The sequence below is a fragment of the Protopterus annectens genome, chromosome 8.part0 (genome assembly GCF_019279795.1).
Source record: "Protopterus annectens isolate FY-2018-M chromosome 8.part0, PAN1.0, whole genome shotgun sequence".
NCBI lineage: Eukaryota > Metazoa > Chordata > Ceratodontiformes > Protopteridae > Protopterus > Protopterus annectens.
Genome location: NC_056741.1, coordinates 44,524,375 through 44,547,688, shown reverse-complemented (window position 1 = coordinate 44,547,688; position 23,314 = coordinate 44,524,375). Strand labels below are relative to the sequence as shown.

The following is a 23,314-nucleotide window of genomic DNA, read 5'->3' as shown; positions in this document are numbered from 1 at the left end:
GTTGTTTACTTCATTAACTTTCATTTAAGTCAAACCATAGAGGTTTGCACATGAGGTCATTACAGCTTTTGTTTGGGCTGAGGACAGTGTGGTCATTGTTTCTTTAACTTTTCTCACAGACCTTAGAGGTGTACAAAGAATGTTACTATAGCTTGTGTAGGGGCAGTGTACTGTAGAGGAGCAAAAAAGTAGAATACATTACTGTGATCTTTATTGTTTCAAGTTCATATCAGGCACATATACAGGTAGCTGCCTTTGATGGTTAGGGTTGAGGATTAAGGAGGCATGCTATGTATATGTGTGTCAGCACTCACTTGAAACACATGACTGTGGCAATATGAACCTCTGTTTTCATCTCAGTCTAACACCAGAAGGATGCATAGACAGTGACTATCGTTTTTTGGGGGGTTACTGAGGCAGGCATTATTCCCAGATTAAACCTATGTATCCAGACAATAAATGGCTGGTTAGTTTGTTGTGAGCAGCTATTTTGTCATCTTTGAATATTAACCCTTGGGCACAACTCTTCCTTGGGAAAAAAAACTGACATTCTTTTTTTACTCATGGTTTTTAAGACACCACTGGGTAAAAGGGTTGGGAAAAATGCTCTAAAATGCATTCCAGTCATCCTAGAACACCTATAACCATATTCTTGGGCCCTGGGGTATGAGTTATTTCCAAAATGGTTATTACTGTGCTGTCTTGGTCAGGAAAGGTGTGCTGAAAGGATGCAAGAAAAACTTGCGGAACAGCAACACTGAATTTCTTTCCTTAATTATAATTTCTGTACAAGCCATCACTGGATGAAAAGATTATGTAAAAAGAAAAAACATTAAAATGCACTTTAGAGCATATAGACAGCATTTCACCTAATGGGCGAACATAGTGTGGTACATAGGACTGTTGTACTGTAAAAGCATTGTAGCTACAGGTCAGTCTGTACACACTACACCTAAAAGTTTGCAGCATGAACTAAAAGGCTGCTTCAGAGGTGTAGCAGTGACAGGGTGATACTTTGACAGAATTGCCTAGGGAGCCCTGAACTTGACATTTGCTGGGGGCCCCCAAAATGCTAACACCGGCCTGGTTTGGTTGATGAACTGCCTTTATGGAGGGGTATTATATGAGATTTTTTTTCAATAAGATGGGGGCATATTTTTATTATTTATTTTATTGATTTATTTGTTTACCGGGTTTTGTCCGACTGGGCTGGTGACCCATTTTCTGCAGAGACCCGGGGAGAAAAACTCCACAGATAAGAAAGAAAAAGACATTGGAATATAAGAAATAAAGAACTAAAATAACTTACAATCATAATATCAAATGGTAGTTAACAAATACAGAGTATGAAAAAACAGAAATTAACACTTTCCAATACTGTACACTAACATATAGTATAAAGTTCTTCATATTCATGGAAAATAGCATGCAAGTTGTGTTGAAGGTGGAATGCTGTTGGGTATATGTCATGGCATTTTAAATATTTACACTTGCCTTGTTACGATAACGTTTCTTTGATAGAGTGGTTTATTAGAATTGAGACAGGATATTTAGGGCTATCTGCAGTAAGTCTGAGGTATTCAGATGGAGGCTGGTCAAGGGCAGTGGTTGTTGTCTAAAGGGTGCGTGGATATTTTTAAATGTAGATGTTGGCATTGGAGTGAATGTGAAGGCCTGTTGTGGCTTCATTGATTGTAGTGGGATGGCTGGATTTGTAGTAGCTTTGTTTTGTAGGAGGGAGGTTACTGTATTTATAAAATGTGAGTTAAACTGTGAAGCAATGTTTGTAAGTTATTGGTTAGGGGCGAACTGGGCTGGAGTTGAATTTCTACGACTGAGCACTGTATTTATGGATTTCTAGATTTACACCACGTAAATATGAGGACTTTGCATCACTATAGGTTTGTAGGCAAATATAAATATATCAGTCTGCAGAAAATAACAAGCCTAATCAATAACCAGAGGTCAGAATCAAACCATGTACTCTAGAGTTAAGATCTTAACTATTATGCCAACCCTCCTCCTTATGAAACTGGATCATGTTGGTTCATAGGTAAGTACTAAGCCGTCTATGTGGGCCACTTTAAGCCTAGCCAATTTCCCTGAAAAGTAAGAATTAAACCCTGTACCTTTTGTCTGTAAGGTAAAAACCTTAATCATTATGATTAAATTACTTGTAAAACTCTTGCCATGAACCTGAAAATCTCTGAAGACCAAGCATTTCTAGGAAGTGTCCAGTGCCGACATTTATTTGGAGGTCTGTATCTTTATTTTGTTTTTCCTGTTTATAATACAATTATAACTGGACACTGTCAAAGTCCACTATTGCCCCATGAGGTGACTGTCCTTTTTTTGTTTCTCAGCATTGGGGATTCCTTCTGATATCTGTTCTTTTGTTTGCCCTTTAATCTTGCTGTTTCTTTAACTTAAAACAAATAACCTCCCTATAATTTCTCCTACTTTGGCATAATATTTCCTCTAGAAATAATCTTTCTCACTACGTCCAGATCAAATAACCTTGTTGGTTAATCTTATATAGCTCATATTTCTTTTTTTGTTTTTCCTTTTGATCCTGTTTCCTCCTTTAAATATATATTTTTTCTGAGTAATTCTGTTTTTTTGTTTGTTTTTTGAAAGGAATGTGAACAATTCATTTTGTAAACCTCTTTGGAATACGGAATTGTATCAGTTACCATTTGGCAGGCTGGGCTAGATTTTCTAATCCCTTCCAAGCACTTTTCTTCATCAGACATGTCAACCCCTCATGTAATTCTTCTTTCTAAGCTGAAAAATGTTCAAAAAACAAGTTACCCTAGGGTGATCTGTTACTAAAAGCTCTATTGTCACTGATGAGCAATCTTTGAGGATGCCTGTGAGGATATTACATATTCACTTTCACCAAGAAACATAAGTTAATTCAAAAATAACCATACCTGTTTCCAAGAAAAGGTACCCCCTACAGTGCCCATATTGAAATCTGTGTTTATCTGTGTGAATTGCTTCCTTCCTCATATGACTAAGTGTACTTTCATTACGGCTACTAGCTTTCTGAGACAAACTGCCTACCATGTGTGCTCAGTCTTACATTTCATCTTCCCTTCTACATCTACACTGTCTCCTGTCAAGAAGTAGTCAGTCAACGGGGATGCCCTCTGGTACTAAAATATCCAAGCAGTGGAATCCAAATTAGGAGAATATGTGTTCACATACATTCACACACACACACACACACACACACACACACACACACACACACACACACACACACACACCCACATGCATATAAGCATATAATATGTGCGTCTGTATGTTGTTTCGCTCTACTCGTCACTCATTAGACTCATTATAGAGTACAATGCCCCCTTTTGGTATGTACCTCACAAGACATCTACAACAACTGGAAAGGCCACAGAAATACCTCACAAAGAGGATTATCAGCCTCAAACAGATGCCCTATGCAGACCGTCTCAAAAAAACTGCAGCTTTACTCCGTTGCATACTGTCTACTCAGAGGCGACCTCTGCCTAACACACAAAGCTATGTCAAACCCAGAGCTGTTGGAAATGCTCCACATAAAGAAATCCCAATCCCTACGAGCTACACGCTCTAGGGACCTAAACCTTGTCACCAGAATAAGCAGTACATGCTGGAGGGGTAGATTCCTGTCTCAGAGACTTCCCATACTCTGGAACAAACTACCTATCTATATCAAACAAAGCTCCTCATTAGCGCTGTTCAAGAAAAATCTTGATGATTGGATGGGAGATAGGAAATTCACCCCGGGGATCACTTCTGTGGCTCTGCTCGACAGTGGCACAGGAAAATAATTTTCTTGGGTGGCGAAAGCCAGGGTACTTTTGGCTAGGCTTATATAGGCCCTAGGGCCAATAGCCTAGTACCTCCCTATGAACCTATATGTATATGGATTCACTTCATAACACTGAAAACTCAAAACACTGAAAATGAGAAAACTTCATAATATAGAAGACTAAAACATTGAAACTTCAAAACACTGAAAACTCAAAACACTGAAACTCAAAACACTGAAAACACATATCATACATATACTGAGTTTAAACAACATAAATCATAGCACTTTCCACCAAGTGTAAGCAGGGGGGCACCCCACACCCCCTGCTACTTAAATATATCAAATTCAAGATTGCACTTATTGTAGTGAAGTGCATTCTTGGAGTTGATATATATAAGTAGCAGTGGGTGTGGGGTGCACAGCCACTGTCAAGAACGTTCTGTCAACAAAACTGGGTTGGCAGGAAAGGCGTTAACACTTGTAACAGACAACAAAATTTAAAGGAACAACATGTGTGTGTTAGTTTGTGTGTGTGTGTATTTGTGTGTGTGTTTGCTTGTGTGCGCATTAAATTGAGGGCAGAAATGTTACAGCAACTGACAGTGTAAAGTATCAATGTAACACTAGCATTAATATTTTGCAGTAAATAAACAGCATTTTTTTCCTGGTGGATCAATCCCTCCTGCATCTGTCATACTTGAAGGACTATAAACCTACTAAATCTGTGGTCACTCAGTCTCGGCATACTATAATGTTCATGCACATGGTGATGATCCATTTCCAAACTAGTATGTGCTATCCTGTACATATTATGTAGTGTGTGTGTGTGTGTGTGTGTGTGTGTGTGTGTGTGTGTGTGTGTGTGTGTGTGTGTGTGCGTGCGTGCGTGCGTGCGTGTGTGTGTGTGTGTGTGTATGTGTGTGCGCGTGTGTGTGTGCACACACGCGTGCGTATATACAATTTGAAATGTGATTTAAAATATCTGTACTTGATTTTTTGTGGAGCTTTTCTCCCTGGGCCTCCGCTGAAAATGGGCACTTTCTGGGCCAGTCGAACTTTCCCAGTAAACAAATGTAAAAAAAAAAAAAATTATATATATATATATATATATATATATATATATATATATATATATATATAGTAAATGCTTACCCTGGTGAAGATCACAGAAAAATACTTAGAACTTCTGACATCCTTTGCTGACAGGTTAAAATGTTACTTACCCAGACATTTTAAATACTCAGTGTGACACATTTGTCTTCTGTCAGAGACAACTGTCCTTCTTTCATTACTCTTCTGTGCTATGATTGACTTAGACCTTATGGGAATGGGATGGCTTACACATTCCAAGAAGATATTTTTATCATCTGCGTGTTAACGATTTGACAGGCAGCCACTCATTTCTCTATTTGCAGCTCTCCTGTTTGCTTTTTCTTCCTTACAATGTTCCTCTTACATTAAGCAACTGATAGCTATTCTATGTAGCGTGGGCCAACTAACCTATTATAATCTACTGAACTTTAAGGTGAACTAATGCACCAGAAATGTTGCAGTGCAAAGGCAGTTGTACTCTGCTGTATCATTGCAGCGTATTTGTCCCTGGTGTTTATATTAGATCAACAGCGTAATGATCCAGTAATCAAAAGAATCATCTGATCAAACATACTGTCTTTTTCCTGTGCGAGATCGTGGTACAGTGTAGTGTGATCTAGGAACTGGTGTATGTATAATTAGCAAGGGGTATAGGGGTGTGCAGGGGACTTGTCCCCATACAAAAACAATGCTTTTCTTCTTTTTTTTAATTTTGATAGGCAGTTGATCTATCAGTTGTGCTTGATTAGTTGTCATTTGATACAGTGAATTTTTTCATATGGATATATATATTTTTACATACATTCATATATATATATATATATATATATATATATATATATATATATATATATATATATATATATATATGTGTGTATAATCAGTGAAGGGGGGCAATCTCCCTGCAAAAGGAAAGAAAGCTTTTTGTTCTCCCACCTTGGGAGTGTCAACATGTTGAGATGTGATCTCCTCAAGGGGTCAGATAATCACATGTTGATTAAATAAGACAAGATTATTCATAGTACGCCTGATGAACACCTCTCCCTTACAGTTCCAAGTTCTGAGGACTAATCCTGATCTCTTCACACTGTTTGTTTGGAGTTTGTGGGTACTCTGGTTTCTTCCCAAAACATACTCTAAAGTGTCTATACATATATATATGTTCAGAAATTAGTACTAGGCTAGCTACCCTTGTGAGCCAATTTAAGGCTAGCCAATTATCCCTTGTAAGGCTCAAACCTTGTACCTTGTGTTTGTAAGGAAAACACCTTAACCATTAGGCCACCCTCCCCACGTCATATATTTGTATTTAGCCTTCCTCATCTTGGCCAGGTAGAAGAATAAAAGACAAAAAAAGAAGGGCGAGGAAAGAAAAAGAACTCTTATATATATATATATATATATATATATATATATATATATATATATATATATATATATATATATATATATATATAGTGTATTTAGCCTTCCTCATCTTGGCCAGGTAGAAGAATAAAAGACAAAAAAAGAAGGGCGAGGAAAGAAAAATAACTCTATATAAAAGTTTTGCTGAGTAGAACATACAACTAGTAATCCACCTTCAAGCAGCAGATGGTTAGTTTTAGATGTGAGAAATAGAGGTTTGGAATAGGTGACCTTGGCACATACTTAAGTACCCTTCTCTTATACTAGGCAATGTCAGTCCATTTTACAATGCACTAATCATTGATGTTAAGCAGTCCATATTATTGCATGAAGCAGATTTGTTTTAATTCTATAATACAAATGACAGAGGCATTTGCTGAACTAGCCTACTGCTGTGGGACTAACAAGTAGCTCATACCACGTTTATCAACATGTGATCTACATAGTAACTCTTAGCTTGAGCACAGAGGCATTTATTAAATCACTCCAGTTTTCAGGGCTGGATAGTTACTTGAGCCATATCCAAATTTTTCTTGCAGCTTTACTTATTAGGTGTCTATAGTGTTGTTCTTATTGCCAAACTAAATATAGGTACCCTGGAGGTTATGGCTCAGTCTGACAGCAGTCAGAGTTTTCCTTTCCTGTTCAGTTGTTAACACAGTATTAGTTCACTCATTTGTAATGCACTGGATGTTTGTGTGTTCAAAAAAGTCACTAACATTTTGGTTTCTTGCTGGGCAGAAGAACCACTGCCCTTGAGGGAAACCAGATCCCAGACTGTCTCCTTGTTGGTCCAGTGGCAGTGACAACCACACAGAATGTGAGGGGTTTTGGGTACAATCCCCAAACTGTGGTCAGTGGTTTCCTTCCTGTTCACTTGTCATTCTGCAATCTATACATGGTACCTGAAACAAGCAGTTTGAGGTAAGAATGATTTTTCCCAGTCCATTTATAGAAACAGGATGGAAGAAAAAGTTATTAACTTATTTGCCTACCTTCAGCAAATGTAATGTACACGCTTTTTGCTCATGGTGTGAGGATTGTTGTAATTTATTTATTTTATTTATTGATATTTGATTACTGGGAGGCCCTGGAAGAAAATCTACAAAGTATTAGAAAACATTTTAAGACAATAATGTTACAGTCTTTAAAAATAATACAAAAAACACATACAGTTTATATAATTGTACCAAATTAGACATAAAATGAAAACTTTGGTTCAGAATAGATATAAATTATATGACAATGATTTAATAAAGAAATGTTAGCCAGTTTATAGAGAAATTAAAGGTAAGTTAGTATTGTACAATATGAATTGAGAAAAAATAGGCTTATGGTATATTTAGAGAGAAAGGCAGGGAAGGGAAATTGATAGAAATAAGGAAGCAAGTGAAGTAGGGATAGTAAGGAGGTATAAGGAATACAAAGGTATTTGTTCACAGGAATACTTGTGAATATGAATTACTTTTTATATTAAGTATTTCCATATAAATGTTTTCTGTTTGGAGAACATGCTTCTGGCCGTCTCCCTTCCCTTCTATTACTATCTTCTTTTTAGAACTCCCCCTTACAGCACCGATCACCCCTACTTCCCTGGTTTTGAAAGTGTTTCTGCATTTGGGTTCACTTTTGACATATGCAATGTTATTAATTCTCTACCATATAAGCAGTTAGCATGGTCTGAGCATGTCTCTCAGACCTCTGAGCACTGAAATGGCAGCACAGGCCTTTAGGAATTATAAATGGTTAGAAAGATGAAAATTTTCTTAGTTTTCAGAAGACAGGGACTTTGTTTACTAGACTCCCATGTAGCTGGTGAAAAGGGTCCTTTATATTGCTTAATTCAGCTATTTAATAATGCACATCCCCTTAAAAATATCAAACTTTGTGAACAAAAACAATAAATCTGGGTGAAGTAAGACTAATATTAAAACAACAAAGTGCTATACATAAATCATAGCAACAGAGAGCCACCTGTAATGCCACACTAGTCATCATTCGTTTGATGACAGATGTCCTAGAAGGCCTGTAGTAGCTTTGTCCATGACCCATATGATATTACATAATCTGTCCACCTTAGTGCAGAACCATGCTATACCATGACTCATATAATTTTATATAATGTGATATATTTATATATATATTGTTCACCTCTGTCCAGAACCATGCTATGCCATGAGTCATATAATGTCATATAGCCTGCCCGCCTCTGTCCAGAACCATGCTATGCCATGATCCATATAATGTTGTATATCCTGTCTGCCTCTGTCTAGAACCATACTGCTCCATGATCCATAGAATGTTATATATCCTGTCCACCTCTGCCCAGAACCATGCTATGCCATGATCCATATAATGTTGTATATCCTGTCTGCCTCTGTCCAGAACCATGCTGTTCCATGATCCATATAATGTTATATATCCTGTCCACCTCTGTCCAGAACCATGCTATGCCATGATCCATATAATGTTGTATATCCTGTCCGCCTCTGTCTAGAACCATACTGCTCCATGATCCATAGAATGTTATATATTCTGTCCACCTCTGCCCAGAACCATGCTATGCCATGATCCATATAATGTTGTATATCCTGTCTGCCTCTGTCCAGAACCATACTGTTCCATGATCCATATAATGTTATATATCATGTCCACCTCTGTCCAGAACCATACTGTTCCATGATCCATATAATGTTGTATATCCTGTCCACCTCTGTCCAGAACCATGCTGTTCCATGATCCATATAATGTTATATATCATGTCCACCTCTGTCCAGAACCATGCTGTTCCATGATCCATATAATGTTGTATATCCTGTCTGCCTCTGTCCAGAACCATGCTGTTCCATGATCCATATAATGTTATATATCCTGTCCACCTCTAGTCCAGAACCATGCTATGCCATGACTCATATAACATTATATATCTTGTTCACCTCTGTCCAGAACCAAGCTGTTCCATGATCCATATAATGTTGTATATCCTGTCTGCCTCTGCCAGAACCATGCTATGCCATGATCCGTATAATGTTGTACAGCCTGTCCAGCTTTGTATAGAACAAAGCTATGCCATGACCCAAACAATGTTACAGATCATTTCCACCTAAGTCCAAAACCATGCAATGCCATGATCCGTATAATATTGTATATCCTGTCTATCTTTGACAGATCCATGCTATTCCATAACTCATATGATGTTACATATCTTGTCCACCTCTGTCCAAAGCCATGTAATGTTATATAGTCTGCCCGCCTCTGTCCAGAACCATGCTATGCCATGAGCCATATAATGTTGTATATCCTGTCCACCTCTGTCCTGAACCAAGCTATGCCATGAGCCATGTAATGTTATATATCCTGTCTGCCTCTGTCCAGAACCATGCTATGCCACAAGCCATGTAATATTGTATATTCTGTCTATCTTTGACAGACCCATGCTATTCCATAAGCCATATGACATTACATATCCTGTCCACCTCTGTTCAGAATCATGCTATGCCATGTCTCATATGATGTTACAGATGCTGTCCACCTCTGTCCAGAACCATGCTATGCTATGACCCATATAATGTTATAGATCCTGTCCACCTCTGTCCAAAGGAATGCTGTTCCATGGCCAACATGATGTAATACATGCTGTGCACCTCTGCTAAAGTCACTGTTAGGAGTAACCATGATGAAGTCCTTTGTAATGCGAAAGTACTGAGCTAACTTTGTTGAATATGACTTATTCCCTTTCAGGACTGTTGGCTTCTTTGTTTGTATTTAGTTTTTATTTTTTCTAACACAGAAGGAGGCTTCTTTTGTTTTGCAGGATAGATGTTGGATCACATCTTCTTTAGGGGAGCCTCAACAGGTAAGTATGTGGACAGGTATCAGATTACACTTTAAATCACATTATATACTATTTGCATTTTTCAATAACGGAGATAATCATAATAAGCCAAAAGTGAAGGATTTTTTATAGATGTGACTTTTTTTACCAGAATTGATGAAGAATTATCATTCTGTGGATCCAGATCAGTTTCAAAATGTTCTTTGAATCTGTGATGCATTCAGAGAGTTGGGTGTAGGTCAAAGAGAACTGTGGCCATCTCCTGCCATCCTAAAATGTGCCACAGTGACCCCCAGGTGATTTGTTATCAGGTTAAATGTAAAATCCTCCCTTCTTTTAAGATGTACGTTCATAGGCTGGATTGTCAAGCTTATGACACAATGGGCTTCAGGAAACTTGATTGAAACAAAAAGGTTTGCTCAAAGTTCTCCTGATGCAGGACTACCAGTTGTTTTCCCTCACATTAAAATCATCAGAGTGCGGATGTTTTTTCATTTTTTTTTTTTTTTTTGGCCGAGCAGATGAACTCTGTCATACAACAGTAGTGGACCCTTCAAATCTACCTACTAGACCATTCAGAAGCTCTATGTACCTGCGTACTGAAGGCCTTATGCTAAACACAGCGGTGTCATTCTTTTGTGTGATTACAGCAGTGCATGCTGTTTTTGATTCCTGAAGATGGCCAGTTCATTTTCCTACATTTCTCCTTCGGCTTTGTGTTGCATTTAGTCCCAGAGATACATGCCCAGCAACTGCAGCAGATTTCAAATAAAAGTTTGTCATCTAACCTTTTATTTTATCCTCTGTATCAGCTTTCTTTCTGGTGCTGGAGAGGCTGTCATTAGCTGCACTGTTTTAGAAAGTATTGGCAGGAAAAAATTCTTACCTTAATATACTTGGTTACTTGGTCAGGTGAGCTGTTGTTCATCTTTAGTGTTAACTCCACATTACGACCACCAAACCAGAACAAAGCTGCTTTGCAAAATGTAAAACCACAAGGAGAAGACAACGAAATTAATCGCCAACATTTTTTTAACAAAAAAGATAGTGAAGAGGGATGGAAAGTTTACTGTTCTTCCTAGACTCGATTCCTCAGCATTCCTCGGCATTTAGAACTAGAGAGACTAAAGAACATTGGAAAAACTCAAGGCAGGGACTCTATGCTTCCTCAAAGTATAAAGAATAGATAAAAAATGTTTTTCTTTGTCATTGTTGTTATTAGGGTCGACCCCCCCCCTCCCGGCCTTGCTAGTGTTGCTCCCTGCATTTATCATTTCCTTCATTGTTTCTTCCTTATTATTCCTTCAGTTTAGCAGACGGGGGTCAAGCACATGGATTCTGTCTGTTATCTTTCATTGTTGTTATTGGGGTCGACCCCCCCCCTCCCGGCTTTGCTGGTGTTGCTCCCTGCATTTATCATTTCCTTCATTGTTTCTTCCTTATTATTCCTTCAGTTTAGCAGACGGGGGTCAGGCACATGGATTCTGTCTGTTATCTTTCATTGTTGTTATTGGGGTCGACCCCCCTCCCGGCCTTGCTGGTGTTGCTCCCTGCATTTATCATTTCCTTCATTGTTTCTTCCTTATTATTCCTTCAGTTTAGCAGACGGGGGTCAGGCACATGGATTCTGTCTGTTATCTTTCAGCATTTTTCATGTTTGGTGGCCCATGGACTTCTTCTTTTACTTGCTGTGCTGGACATTTATGAAGACACAATCTCACCCACTCCATTCCTGATGCATGCCCACTTTTAGCTCAAATGTGAGCATCCATTGCCATTTTGTTAATTGTTTTCCTTTCACCTCCTTTAACACAAACATTTGTCCTCACATTTATTACAACCACCTTATATCTGCAAGTAAGATCACCTGCCTAATCTTCTCCAGTGTCTTTTTACAGTGTCCATCGGTTCTGGTCCCATTCTCAGCTTCACCCACCCCAGGTGCTTTTTTTTTTTTTGGATCCTACTTTTCTCATGCTTTGCAGATTCCAGGGATATCACATGGTTGTTTGACCCAAATCCCCATATAGCTCCCCATATTGCTGCAGTGTTACCTGGCAATAATACCCAACACTGTGAAACCATGTGATGGTCTCCTATGTGTATGGTTACACTGTAGTGGGTCCCCAGGCATTTGTATTTTTTGGCAGCTGTTATACTAATGTAGCTCTACTCATCAACTTTCTCTAGCAATCTAAGTATTCTGTGATGGCCCCACTCACTCTGCCGCTTAACCCCACACAAACCAGAAATCTACTTTAACCAGCAGTGGTCTGAATAACACTCTGCTGTCCTCCACAGGGTCCCTGCATGCCTGCATCACTTTAGGGGTACCCCTTGTCGCATGTCTCATGTTCAAATGAAACACTGAGGCACTGTGATTAGTTCAAGTTGTTTATTGTACATAAACACATCAGGAGTTGTAAATGGAACATATATTTAACCTAAATGACTGACTCATTACTTCGCATGTGCATCTCCATTCATGCCTGCATTCACTCTGGCTGACTATACAAAATGGCGCTGATCTTGCATGTGCTCAGTAACTTATATGCACATGCTATCTAGCTACAGTGGCTGACTACATACACTATACACAATGAGCTACATCCTCCCTCTTTGATACGTTCGACTTGCAATAGGAGAACAAAATATTTTTACAAGCTAGATATCACATCGATATTTAACAAATTAATTCAAGTCCAAGTCACTTTGTATTTTGGAATGGGTCTGGAAATTCTGCCTGATCTAGTCACATAAAAACTTTGGGTTTAGCAACAGGGACAGTCTCTGGGAATTATTTTACAACTTGAAATTCGAGGATTATATCAGGATTATTTGAAGAAAGTACACTGTCCTCTGGAATTTGAACAAATGTAGAGTTACTCTGAGAAACAGAGTCTGTGGCACAGGCATCTGCTGTGTCACTGGTTCGGAGACTAGTAGTATGTGTCTTTGATTCCTTCTGAAATCCATTCCATCAGATCGTATGATGTAACATATAGGTTCTTCACAAATATGTTTGACAATTGCTGAAACACTCGCCAGTTCTCAGCAATATTATTATCAAACACCAGTGGTCCAGGTTATGAAATCCCTGTGCCATAACAGCAAAATACAATATCTAACTATCCAAACTTAAACCCTGCCCCAATGCACCTGACAACATCCCCTCTTTCTTTCTCAAGTCTGCTGCCGATGGTATAGCTCTCCCAATTAGTATTCTAATTAACAGATACATAAAGGAATCCTATGTCCCTAAACTCTGGCATTCCACCTTTATTCTTCCTCTCCACAAGGGAGGCAAAAGCGCTAACATTTCAAACTTCTGCTGTATAGCTCTTCTCTCTCCAATCTCCACAATCCTAGAAAAATGCATCCACCTCCAACTTATGCTTTTTTTGACTAAAAACCAACTTCTTACCCCTACCCAACATGGCTTCCGACCAGGACATAGCACCATAACAGCTCTACTCTCATTCTTAGAAACTGTCAATCAAGCCCAAGATTCTGGGAACTTGGTATCCACAGCGCTCCTAGATCTCTCTAAAGTAATCAGTACTGTTTCCCATAAGCACCTTCTAAGTCACCTCTCAAACCTAAATCTCTCCCATAACACTCTTTCCTGGTTCTCAAGCTATCTGTCAGATAGATTTCAGGCTGTGAAATGGGAAAAAGGACACCTTACCTTTCTTAGCCACCCCTACCGGAGTACCACAGGGGTCCATCCTCAGACCAATGCTGTTTAATATCTTTATCAATAACTTTCACTCTGCTATTCCTAATGCCAACGTCATCCAAAATGCAGATGACTACACTTGTCTGCTCTGCCTCTAACCTCCCTGGACTCCTATCTAAAACTCAGACTGCCTTCTCAACTACTGAGATCTGGATGTCCAAAATCACCTTTCTCTCAACGCTAACAACCCTCTCCTCCTCCCAACAAATACAAATATATGCGAGAGATGCAACTATATAGCCAAACTGGAGGCTGAGCTCTCTCAATTCAGAACTGGCAAGACCAGTCAGGAGGAGAAGGTAACCACGCACACCACAAACCCAGTCTCACATAGAACTATCACAACAGCAAACCAAACACATAAACACACAAAAACATACTCGGAGGCGCTGATTAAAAATCTACCAAAACAACAGAGGCCTCCAAAGCAGACACCCAAGCAACCACCACCTCAAGACATAGCACATGCAACACATAGTTCACAAAGTCAGTGTGCTAAACAGTCACAGCCCTTAAGGCCAAACAACATGCCAGACACACTCGTAATAGGTGACTCCATAGTCAGACACACTGACGTCCCGCTCACCAGACTGAACAAGGAAAGGTTCACAGTAAGCTGCCTGTCGGGAGCTAGAATCCACCACATAACACAAGCACTCAGGTCACTCCACAGCAAGTACAAATATGACTCAGTCATTGTACATGCCGGTGTGAACGACCTGAGATGTACCTCCCTGGACTACATGAAAAGAGACATAGAGGAGCTCTCTGATTATGTAGCCCAGGCCGGTATGACCCTGACCCTGAGCAGCATCTTACCCTCACCAAGAATGATGCCACAGTACAAAGACAAAATGATCAGTTTTAACAATTGGCTTAATTACTGGTGTCATTCTAAGGGGATCCAATGTCTGTCTGCTTTGGGATGACATGCTTGACAAGCCACGCTGCTTCGCAAGGGATGGCTTGCACCTGTCACTCCTGGGCTTCCGGATGTTGGCCAAGGCTCTTGCCACCCCCATAGTGCCTTTTTTAGGCAAGGCTCAAATGACAAACCTACCTCCCTAGAAAACACAAGTGGAAAAAAACTAAGGGTAATGCTGCTCAATGCCAGAAGTCTAAATCTCAAGATGCACGCCTTCGAAGCCCTCCTCAGTATGGAGAACATCGATGTCTGTGCAGTGACTGAAACCTGGTTCAAGGCTCCTGAGAGCACCCCAGCACTATCAGGTTATACCTCATATCATGCTTTCCGGCCCCAAAACTTGGACCGAACCACAAAAGGAGGGAGAGTATCCATTTTCATCAAAGATACCCACACCTCCAGGTTAGTGGCAATGCACGAAGCATCGGAGACTATCCAGGTGCAACTAACCATAGGCAAAACTGCCTTACAGTTTGTAGCATGCTACAGACCACCCTCTCAAACTCAGGAACCCCACACAGCCTTCCTGAAGACACTGGAGAGTATGAATGTCTCTCCAAATACCATCATTTTGGGAGACTTCAACTACCCAAACATAGACTGGGAACATTACTCAAGCCCCAACACCCTAGCCCAAAGGTTCCTAGAATTCATAAACTCAAATGCAATGGAACAACTAGTCACCATTCCCACAAGAGGAGACAATATACTAGACCTGATCATCACAAACATGGGGAGAAAATGCTCCACACCGGAAGTATATCCCTCTTTGGTAAGATCAGACCATAAATTAATCTCACTGGAAATCCACATCCCGCCCCCACCCTCTGCACAAAAGACCACAGTGAAGAACTTCTCAAAAGCAAACTTCACACTTCTTAAGACTGAAGTGGTATCCTTCAAGGACCCTGGGCCAGTGGAAACCACAACCCACACTGCTGAATCCTTTGCAAATGCCTTCTATGGGCACCTTCAAGAATGCATGGATCATGCCATCCCAAATAAAACCAAGACCCATTCCCCCAAAGGCAGGCGCCCAGTCTGGTGGACCCCATCCATAAACAAACTTTACAACAGGAGGAGGAAGCTACTACATGACAGAGCAAAATCCCTAAAAGGGAAGGCTTCTCTGATTAGTACTAGCAAAAAACTACGATCACTCATAAAATCATCCAAGGCCAACTTTGAGAGAAAAATCACAAAAGACACAAAAGACAATCACAAGGCCTTCTTTAGCTATGTTAGAAACCTGGGTGGAAACTCCCAGATATGCTCAGAGTTAGTCCAAAATGACACAAAATACACTGAACCCACTGACATTGCCAACATTCTGGCAGACAGGTTCAGTGCAAATTTCTCCTCCCCCTCCCCAGCAAAAGGTGAAATAACTATCCCAGCAGAGAGTAGCCTCCCTAACATCTCAGATGCCCAGGTGAGAGCCGCCCTCTCTAAAGCTAAAAACACAGCATCAGTGGGACCGGATGGTGTCCCGGGCTGTGTACTACATGAACTCCAAGAGGAACTAAACCTACACATAAGGCTGCTGTTTAATCTTAGCCTTACTACAGGATACGTACCCAAAGAGTGGCGTACGCCAACAGTGGTCCCACTTCACAAAGGCGGTGCTTCTACGGACCCTGGAAATTACCGCCCCATAAGCTTGACGAGCCTGGTCTGCAAAGCTATGGAGAGGATCATTATGGAACTCATAAACAAAGACATTGGGGACCTACAGACATTGGATCCTACCCAATTTGGCTTTGTCAAGGGCAGATCCTGCCTTTTGAACTTGGTCGACTTTTTTGAAACAGTCACTAAGGCCATTGATGAGGGTAAGGCAGTTCACACGGCCTACCTTGACCTTGCAAAAGCCTTTGACACAATACCCCACTCGGGCATCATAGACAAACTCACCAGCTTAAATGTAAACCCATATGTCACAAGATGGGTTGCAAACTGGCTCAAGGACAGAACCCACAGGGTCAGAGTTGCTGGAGCTATGTCAGACTCTAAGCCAGTCACAAGCGGTGTCCCACAGGGCTCAGTCCTGGGACCCCTCTTGTTCGGCATTTATTTTTCCGAGGTACAGGTAAACATAGGAGGATTGTAGCCGACAAAGTTCGCAGATGACTGCAAACTGGGCGCCATAATTGATACTCCAGCGGACACAAACATCCTTCAGAGAGGCCTCATAGAAACGGATAATTGGTGCCAGAGCCATGGCCTTAAGCTGAACGCCAAAAAATGTATAGTCATACCCTTTGGGAAAAACAAGGTACCGACAAATTACCACATAGGTGGTAATCCATTAAGTACAGAAGAGGTAATCAGGGACCTAGGGACCCAGGTTGACAGTAACCTCTTATTTGACACTCACCTTGCCAAAGTGGTTAGGAAGACCTTCTATATTGCCCACCTTATCATGAAGGGTTTCACATCTAGATCAAGAGAGGTCATTGTGCCCCTGTACTCTTCTCTTATCAGGCCAATGATTGAGTACAATGCCCCATTTGGGATGTATCTCACCCGACACCTGTAGCAGTTGGAAAGACCCCAAAAGTTCCTCACCAAGAGGATAAAGGGTCTTAAACATATGTCATATGCTGCCCGACTGAAAAAACTCCAGCTCTATTCAGTCGCATACCGCCTACTCAGAGGTGATGTGTGCCTGACGTACAAAGCCATGTACAATCCGGAATTAATGGACATGCTCCACCTCAGAAAATCCAAATCCATCAGAGCCATGAGAACAAGTGACTTAAACCTCAACACAGAAATAAATAGGACGTGCTGGAGGGACAGATTCATAACCCAGAGGCTCCCTACACTCTGGAACAGAATCCCAGTCCATGTTAGGCAGAGCCCCTCACTGACTCTATTTAAGAGAAATCTCGACGAGTGGATGGGAGATCGTAGATTTACCCCGGGGGTCATCTCTGTGTCACTACTAGACAGAGGCATAGTAAACTAAACCCTAAAAGGGCGTAGTATTCTCATCCTAAGGGGTGGTGTAAGCCATATACACTCTGGCTAGGCTTATAAATGCCTTAGGGCAGATAGCCTAGTACAAACCTATGAACCAATGAACCTATAAAATACTACTATTAACACCCTCAAAATCTTTCTCTTTTGATAAAAATTCCTTCCAAGTCCTTAGCCAAGGCAACTCTCTGATCGAAGTTGTTCCCTTTGCCAAACTACTCGGTGTAACTATAGATGAACACCTCAAGTTAAACCCACCAAAAACTAGGTATGCTGTACAGGAACTACCACTTCCTCTCTACTTCTACCAGGCATACTCTGGCCTCCTCTTACCTCCTTCCCTCCCTTCCATATGGCACCCTGCTACTAACTAACCTATCATCTTCCATCACTTCCAAACTTGAAAGCTGTTACAACAAAATTTCTAAATTTTCCACCAAAGCCAAACATTCCACTCATCAACATGTTACCCTCCAATTCCTCAACTGGTTAGAATTCACAAATTACCTGGACTTCCTCCAGCTCACTACAGCACATAGACTAATATTTAATGCAGCCAAACTCCCCACTCTAACTAACATCCTTCCCCCATACACCCCAAATAGAACTCTCAGATCTGAACACCAAAACTTAATTACTGTCTACAAACCTAAACGTCCTGCTGGACAACTTCTCCTCTCCTTTTCCTTAGGTAAGAAATGGAACTATCTCCCTTCCACACTAAGGACAATGTCAAACACAAACCACTTCAAAACTCAGCTTTACACCTACCTCTCCTCCAAATGGAAATGTAACTGCATTCTCCCTACTTAGATCTCTTTAACAAAAGCCCCTGAGAGGGTATTCCCCTGAGTTCCTAAGCACCCTATAGCTGGCTATAACCTTCTATAGCTAATTTACATACAATCTTTCACATTCTGTAAATATTGTAAACAGCTTTTGACTTTTGACTTTAACAGTGTGAATTTGTTAAAATGTATCTGCATGATATTTTTCCACTACGGGCAATATTGCTCACGCTTTGTATTATTTGATATGTATTTGTACTTGTACTTCTATTTTTATTGGGCTGCTATCTTTACTGTAATCTGTTTCATGGAGCTTTTCTCCCTGGGCTTCCACTGAAAATGGGCTCTCTGGGCCCAGTGGACTTCCCCAGTAATCAAACTGTAAATAAATAAATAAATAAATAATTTGCCATCTGTTGCCTAAAAGAGAAAGTGCTTCTAGAAAGGCATGAAATTCAAACCATCCTCTAATGCATGATCTCCCCCTCCCATGCACACGTAATTCTGCAATTCTGAATGATGATGATGATGAGCAGGAGGAAGATTTTATGAGTTCTTATTGAAGGCCACCGTTAGTGAAGTCTTGTCGGTCATGCAGTAGAAGGATGGATAGTTCTAAGATATCCTCCTCTTTCCACATAGGAGAGTAAGTGATGCATACTGAGCTCCAGGACAAAGCCATGGGGAGTTGATTCCCTTAAACAACGCCTTCAAGAACATAGTCAACTTTTTAAAAGGCTTCTTGTTAGGGTGGCCAGGGTGGTGCAGCAGTTAGCGTTGTCACCTCACAGCAAGAGGTTCTCCAGTTCAATGCTCAGCTGGGGTGTCTTCTGTGCAGCATCTGTATGTCCTCCCTGTGGTCATGTGGGTTTCCTCTGGGTGCTTCAGTTTCCTCCCACATTCCAAAGACATGCAGTAGGTGGATTGGACACTCTAAGTTGGCCATAGATGAGAGTGTATGTGTGAATGAGTGATACTAATGCACTACCGCAGCAAAGCTAGCCACCTGGCAGTGTCAATCTTGGCTCGAGATGATTGTCGCTGCTGAAGCGACACTCTGGCCTCCACATGCAAAATGGGGAATGGGGTTGAGGATGGATGGATTTGTTAAGCAGTCATTCCTACTAGGTGTAATTGACTGTTTTCAGAGATGACTTGGCAGCAACATGGGTTTCATTAAATGTTTTGCTCAGAGTTGCAAAATATTCAAATTGAGACTTACAGTATCAAACCCGTAACTTTAGGCTGAAGCTTTTTTTAGTAGAGTATAAACACAGTAGTCTATGCTGTACTGTCAGACTAACTCTGGCATATGGCCAGTTTACTAAAAAATGCAGCTTTTATTTATTTATTGGCTGTGGTGTTCATCTTAACACAAAATCCCAAGCTAGGCAGCACTGTTTTAATGGCAGCCTTAAAAAAGATTCCTCTTCATCACCCAGCAATGGAAAAGCCAGCCAGAACTGTGGAGTAGAGTGATAAAACCCTGACTATGGCCCAGATGACTCAGGTTCAATTAGCAGCTCAGGCGTCTGAGGTGCTGGGATAACAGGATGGATATGTCCATTCTGGGGTCAAAGGGACACTTTTGTGCACATCTCACTTTAAACCCCCATAAGAAACTAATGATATGAAGGGGGTGAAGTCAAAGGAGGCAAGAGGTTTTGGCTGACATCTCAGATTTCGGACAACATGCCAGTGTGCCCCCCCTCCCAGTATAGCCATCCAAGAACATCACAGGCAGATGCATGGGAAGGGGAATTTAGGGCAAAATAAGAAAAAAAAAACACTCTTGACAGCACTGTGATACTGCACTACAGTCACTGAATGCCTTCCTGCCGCAGAAGTGGGTTAGAGTTAGCCTGGAGATGGCTAAGCAGGATCTGGCATACCAGTGACTGAGGAGAGGACCTAAGGGCATACTGATAGTCAACTGTGGGTGATTAAAAAAAAGAAGAAGGTCAGTAATGGTCCAACCCCTAGGCAGCTAAGGTTTTGGTCTGTTACTGTTTGGTTTTGTTACTGTTCATGTAAATAATAGAGCTGACACCACTGCTGGGACCGCCCAGATAGCACTGGGCCCTAGGCAGCTGCCTAGGGAGCCTTATGCTAGATCCAGCTATGTTTATACATCTTCACTAATAGGGAACCAAAGATATGTGGAAAGTTAGACTCTCCTTTTGTGTCACTTCTGTGTCACTGTTAGACAGAGGCACAGTATACTAACCTCGAAAAAGGGCATAGCAAAATAAATTTAAAATGGGTGGCGAAAGCCAAACACATTCTGGCTAGGCTTATAAATGCCCTAGGGCAGATAGCCTAGTATGAACCTATGAACATTAGTGGCACACTCCATTGCTATCTTTTGTTGTAAACTGAGGCTAGTGGAATGCAGACTGCTTGCTACCCAAAAAAAGTTTTCTGTTCTTCAGAGGGAATTGTGTCTCTGCTCTTTTATTTTTCTAAAATCTCCATCCTGATCCCCGTCCCCTCCTACCTATTAAAAGTGGCACAGTCTAGCCAGCCTGAACTTGTGATGTACTGCATGACCTTCTCTATGCACAGAACCTATGGAGAGATCCTTAGAATGAGCTGAAATACCTCTGTCTTTGCCTCATGCTGTGGCATCTCTTTTTGTGATACTGAATAGTTTTAAATCAAGTTACAATTTGTAATGTAAGTAAATTTGCAGCATTTTCTTCTTTATTCTCATCCTAGAACAGAGAAAGCAGTAGTGATGTGTTTCAGCGATGGCATGGTTAGGTAACCCTGACAGTTACATTGCGCTGGAGTTGAGACAAGAAAAGAGAAGAGACTGTTAGTCTGACTCCTGTGTTGGCTGGCTACTATCAGACTGCAAAGAAGCCTTTATGTCATTTGGACAATGTGTCTATGGTAAGACAAGTATTATTTTTTTTTTTTTTTTTTTTTTTTTTTGATAATTTTCTCTTTTCTCCATACTCACAAGTGGTTTAATTTCTTTGCTTAAAAGTCAGGCACAAAGCCAAAGATAATGGGGAACAAAGGGACAAGATCCAGGTTTTAAATATTAATTTAATTCACTTAAGAAGGTAATGGAGCAACAGGTTTTGCATCAATATGCATTTTCAGAACAATAAGGATTATGAAACTCTGATGTGTCGAATTACTGACTCGCTATGTTATAATCCTCAGTGATGTGTCAGAAAAAAAATGTGGAAGGGTATGGCAAAATGGTGAATGCTTTGTAGAATCAGGGAAAAGTAGAGAACAGAGAGCTATGGCTGATCAAGTGTCCTGTTTTTGAAAGAAAAAACGAGTTTGCACATAAACTGACAAGGTGCACTGAAAATATGAGTGCCACCTTTAAATTAGGATTTGTCATAGTTAAACCATTACCACAGCATCACCAATTTATATATGAGGAGGTTAGAGCTGTAAGAGTGTCAGAACCCCCCCCCGCCATGCACTTCAGTCTCATTGTCTGGTGTCTCCATCTCTTTTTAGTAAAGTTATAAGGCAACTGTTCTCATAATCAATTCAAGTTGACATTTGATCAGTGTTTATGTAAAAAGAGATTATAATGACCTTTTAAGTAGACTTTACACTGTCATTTCTTTCTTCACATGGGGGGTGTATGCAAGTCACATGCTTTGAAAAGTCTAACTGCAAGACCACATTTTACCAAAGAAATGTATTTTATCTGCACAGTGTGTGCGTGTGTGTGTGTGTGTGTGTGTGTATGTGTGTGTGTGTGTGTGTGTGTGTGTGTGTGTGTGTGTGTGTGTGTGTGTGTGTGTGTGTTGTGCACTTACATGCATATACAGTTGGCATGGCTCTTAACTGGCCCCAATTTCCCCTTTTATTTATGATCTGTTCCCCTCAAAATTTGTAGTTATCTGGCAAAGTGTTCATAGGTTCATAGGTTCATACTAGGCTATCTGCCCTAGGGCATTTATAAGCCTAGCCAGAGTGTGTATGGCTTTCGCCACCCATTTTAAATTTATTTTGCTATGCCCTTTTTCGAGGTTAGTATACTGTGCCTCTGTCTAACAGTGACACAGAAGTGATACCCGGGGTAAACCTACGATCTCCCATCCACTCATCAAGATTCCTCTTGAAGAGAGTCAATGAGGGACTCTGCCCAACCTGGACTGGGATTTTATTCCAGAGTGAAGGGAGCCTCTGGGTTATGAATCTGTCCCTCCAGCATGTCCTATTTATTTCAGTGCTTAGGTTTAAGTCCCTCGAGCGCGTAGCTCGATGGGATTTGGATTTTCTGAGGTGCAGCATGTCCATTAATTCCGGGTTGGACATGGCTTTATATGTCAGGCACAGATCGCCTCTGAGCAGGCGGTATGCCACTGAGTAGAGCTGGAGTTTCTTTAACCGGGCAGCATACGGCATCTGTTTGAGCCCCTTGATCCTGTTGGTGAGGTACTTTTGGGGTCTTTCCAGTTGCTGTAGGTGTCTGGTAAGGTACATCCCAAAAGGGGCATTGTACTCAATTATGGGCCTGGTGAGGGATGAGTAAAGAGGCACGATGACCTCCCCTGATCTAGATGTGAATCCCTTCATGATTAGGTGGGCTATATAAAATGTTTTTCTAACCACTTTGGCCACGCGGTTGTCAAATGAGAGATTGCTATCAACTTGGGTCCCCAGGTCCCTAATTACTTCTTCTGTACTTAATGGATTACCACCTATGTGGTAATTTGTGGGCACTTTGTTTTTGCCAAAGGGGATGACTATACAC

The 23,314-nt window shown here is 40.8% G+C and overlaps 1 long non-coding RNA gene across 1 annotated transcript in view; it reads right to left on the bottom strand.

The window, feature by feature from the left end:
- The window catches only part of LOC122808629, a 54,701-nt gene extending 49,365 nt beyond the window's left edge, over positions 1-5,336 (bottom strand). Inside the window, exon 1 of the long non-coding RNA XR_006365806.1 lies at positions 5,035-5,336. This is a non-coding gene — a long non-coding RNA (uncharacterized LOC122808629). The remainder of the gene's footprint in view (positions 1-5,034) is intronic.
- Between the last annotated feature and the right edge of the window lie 17,978 nt (positions 5,337-23,314).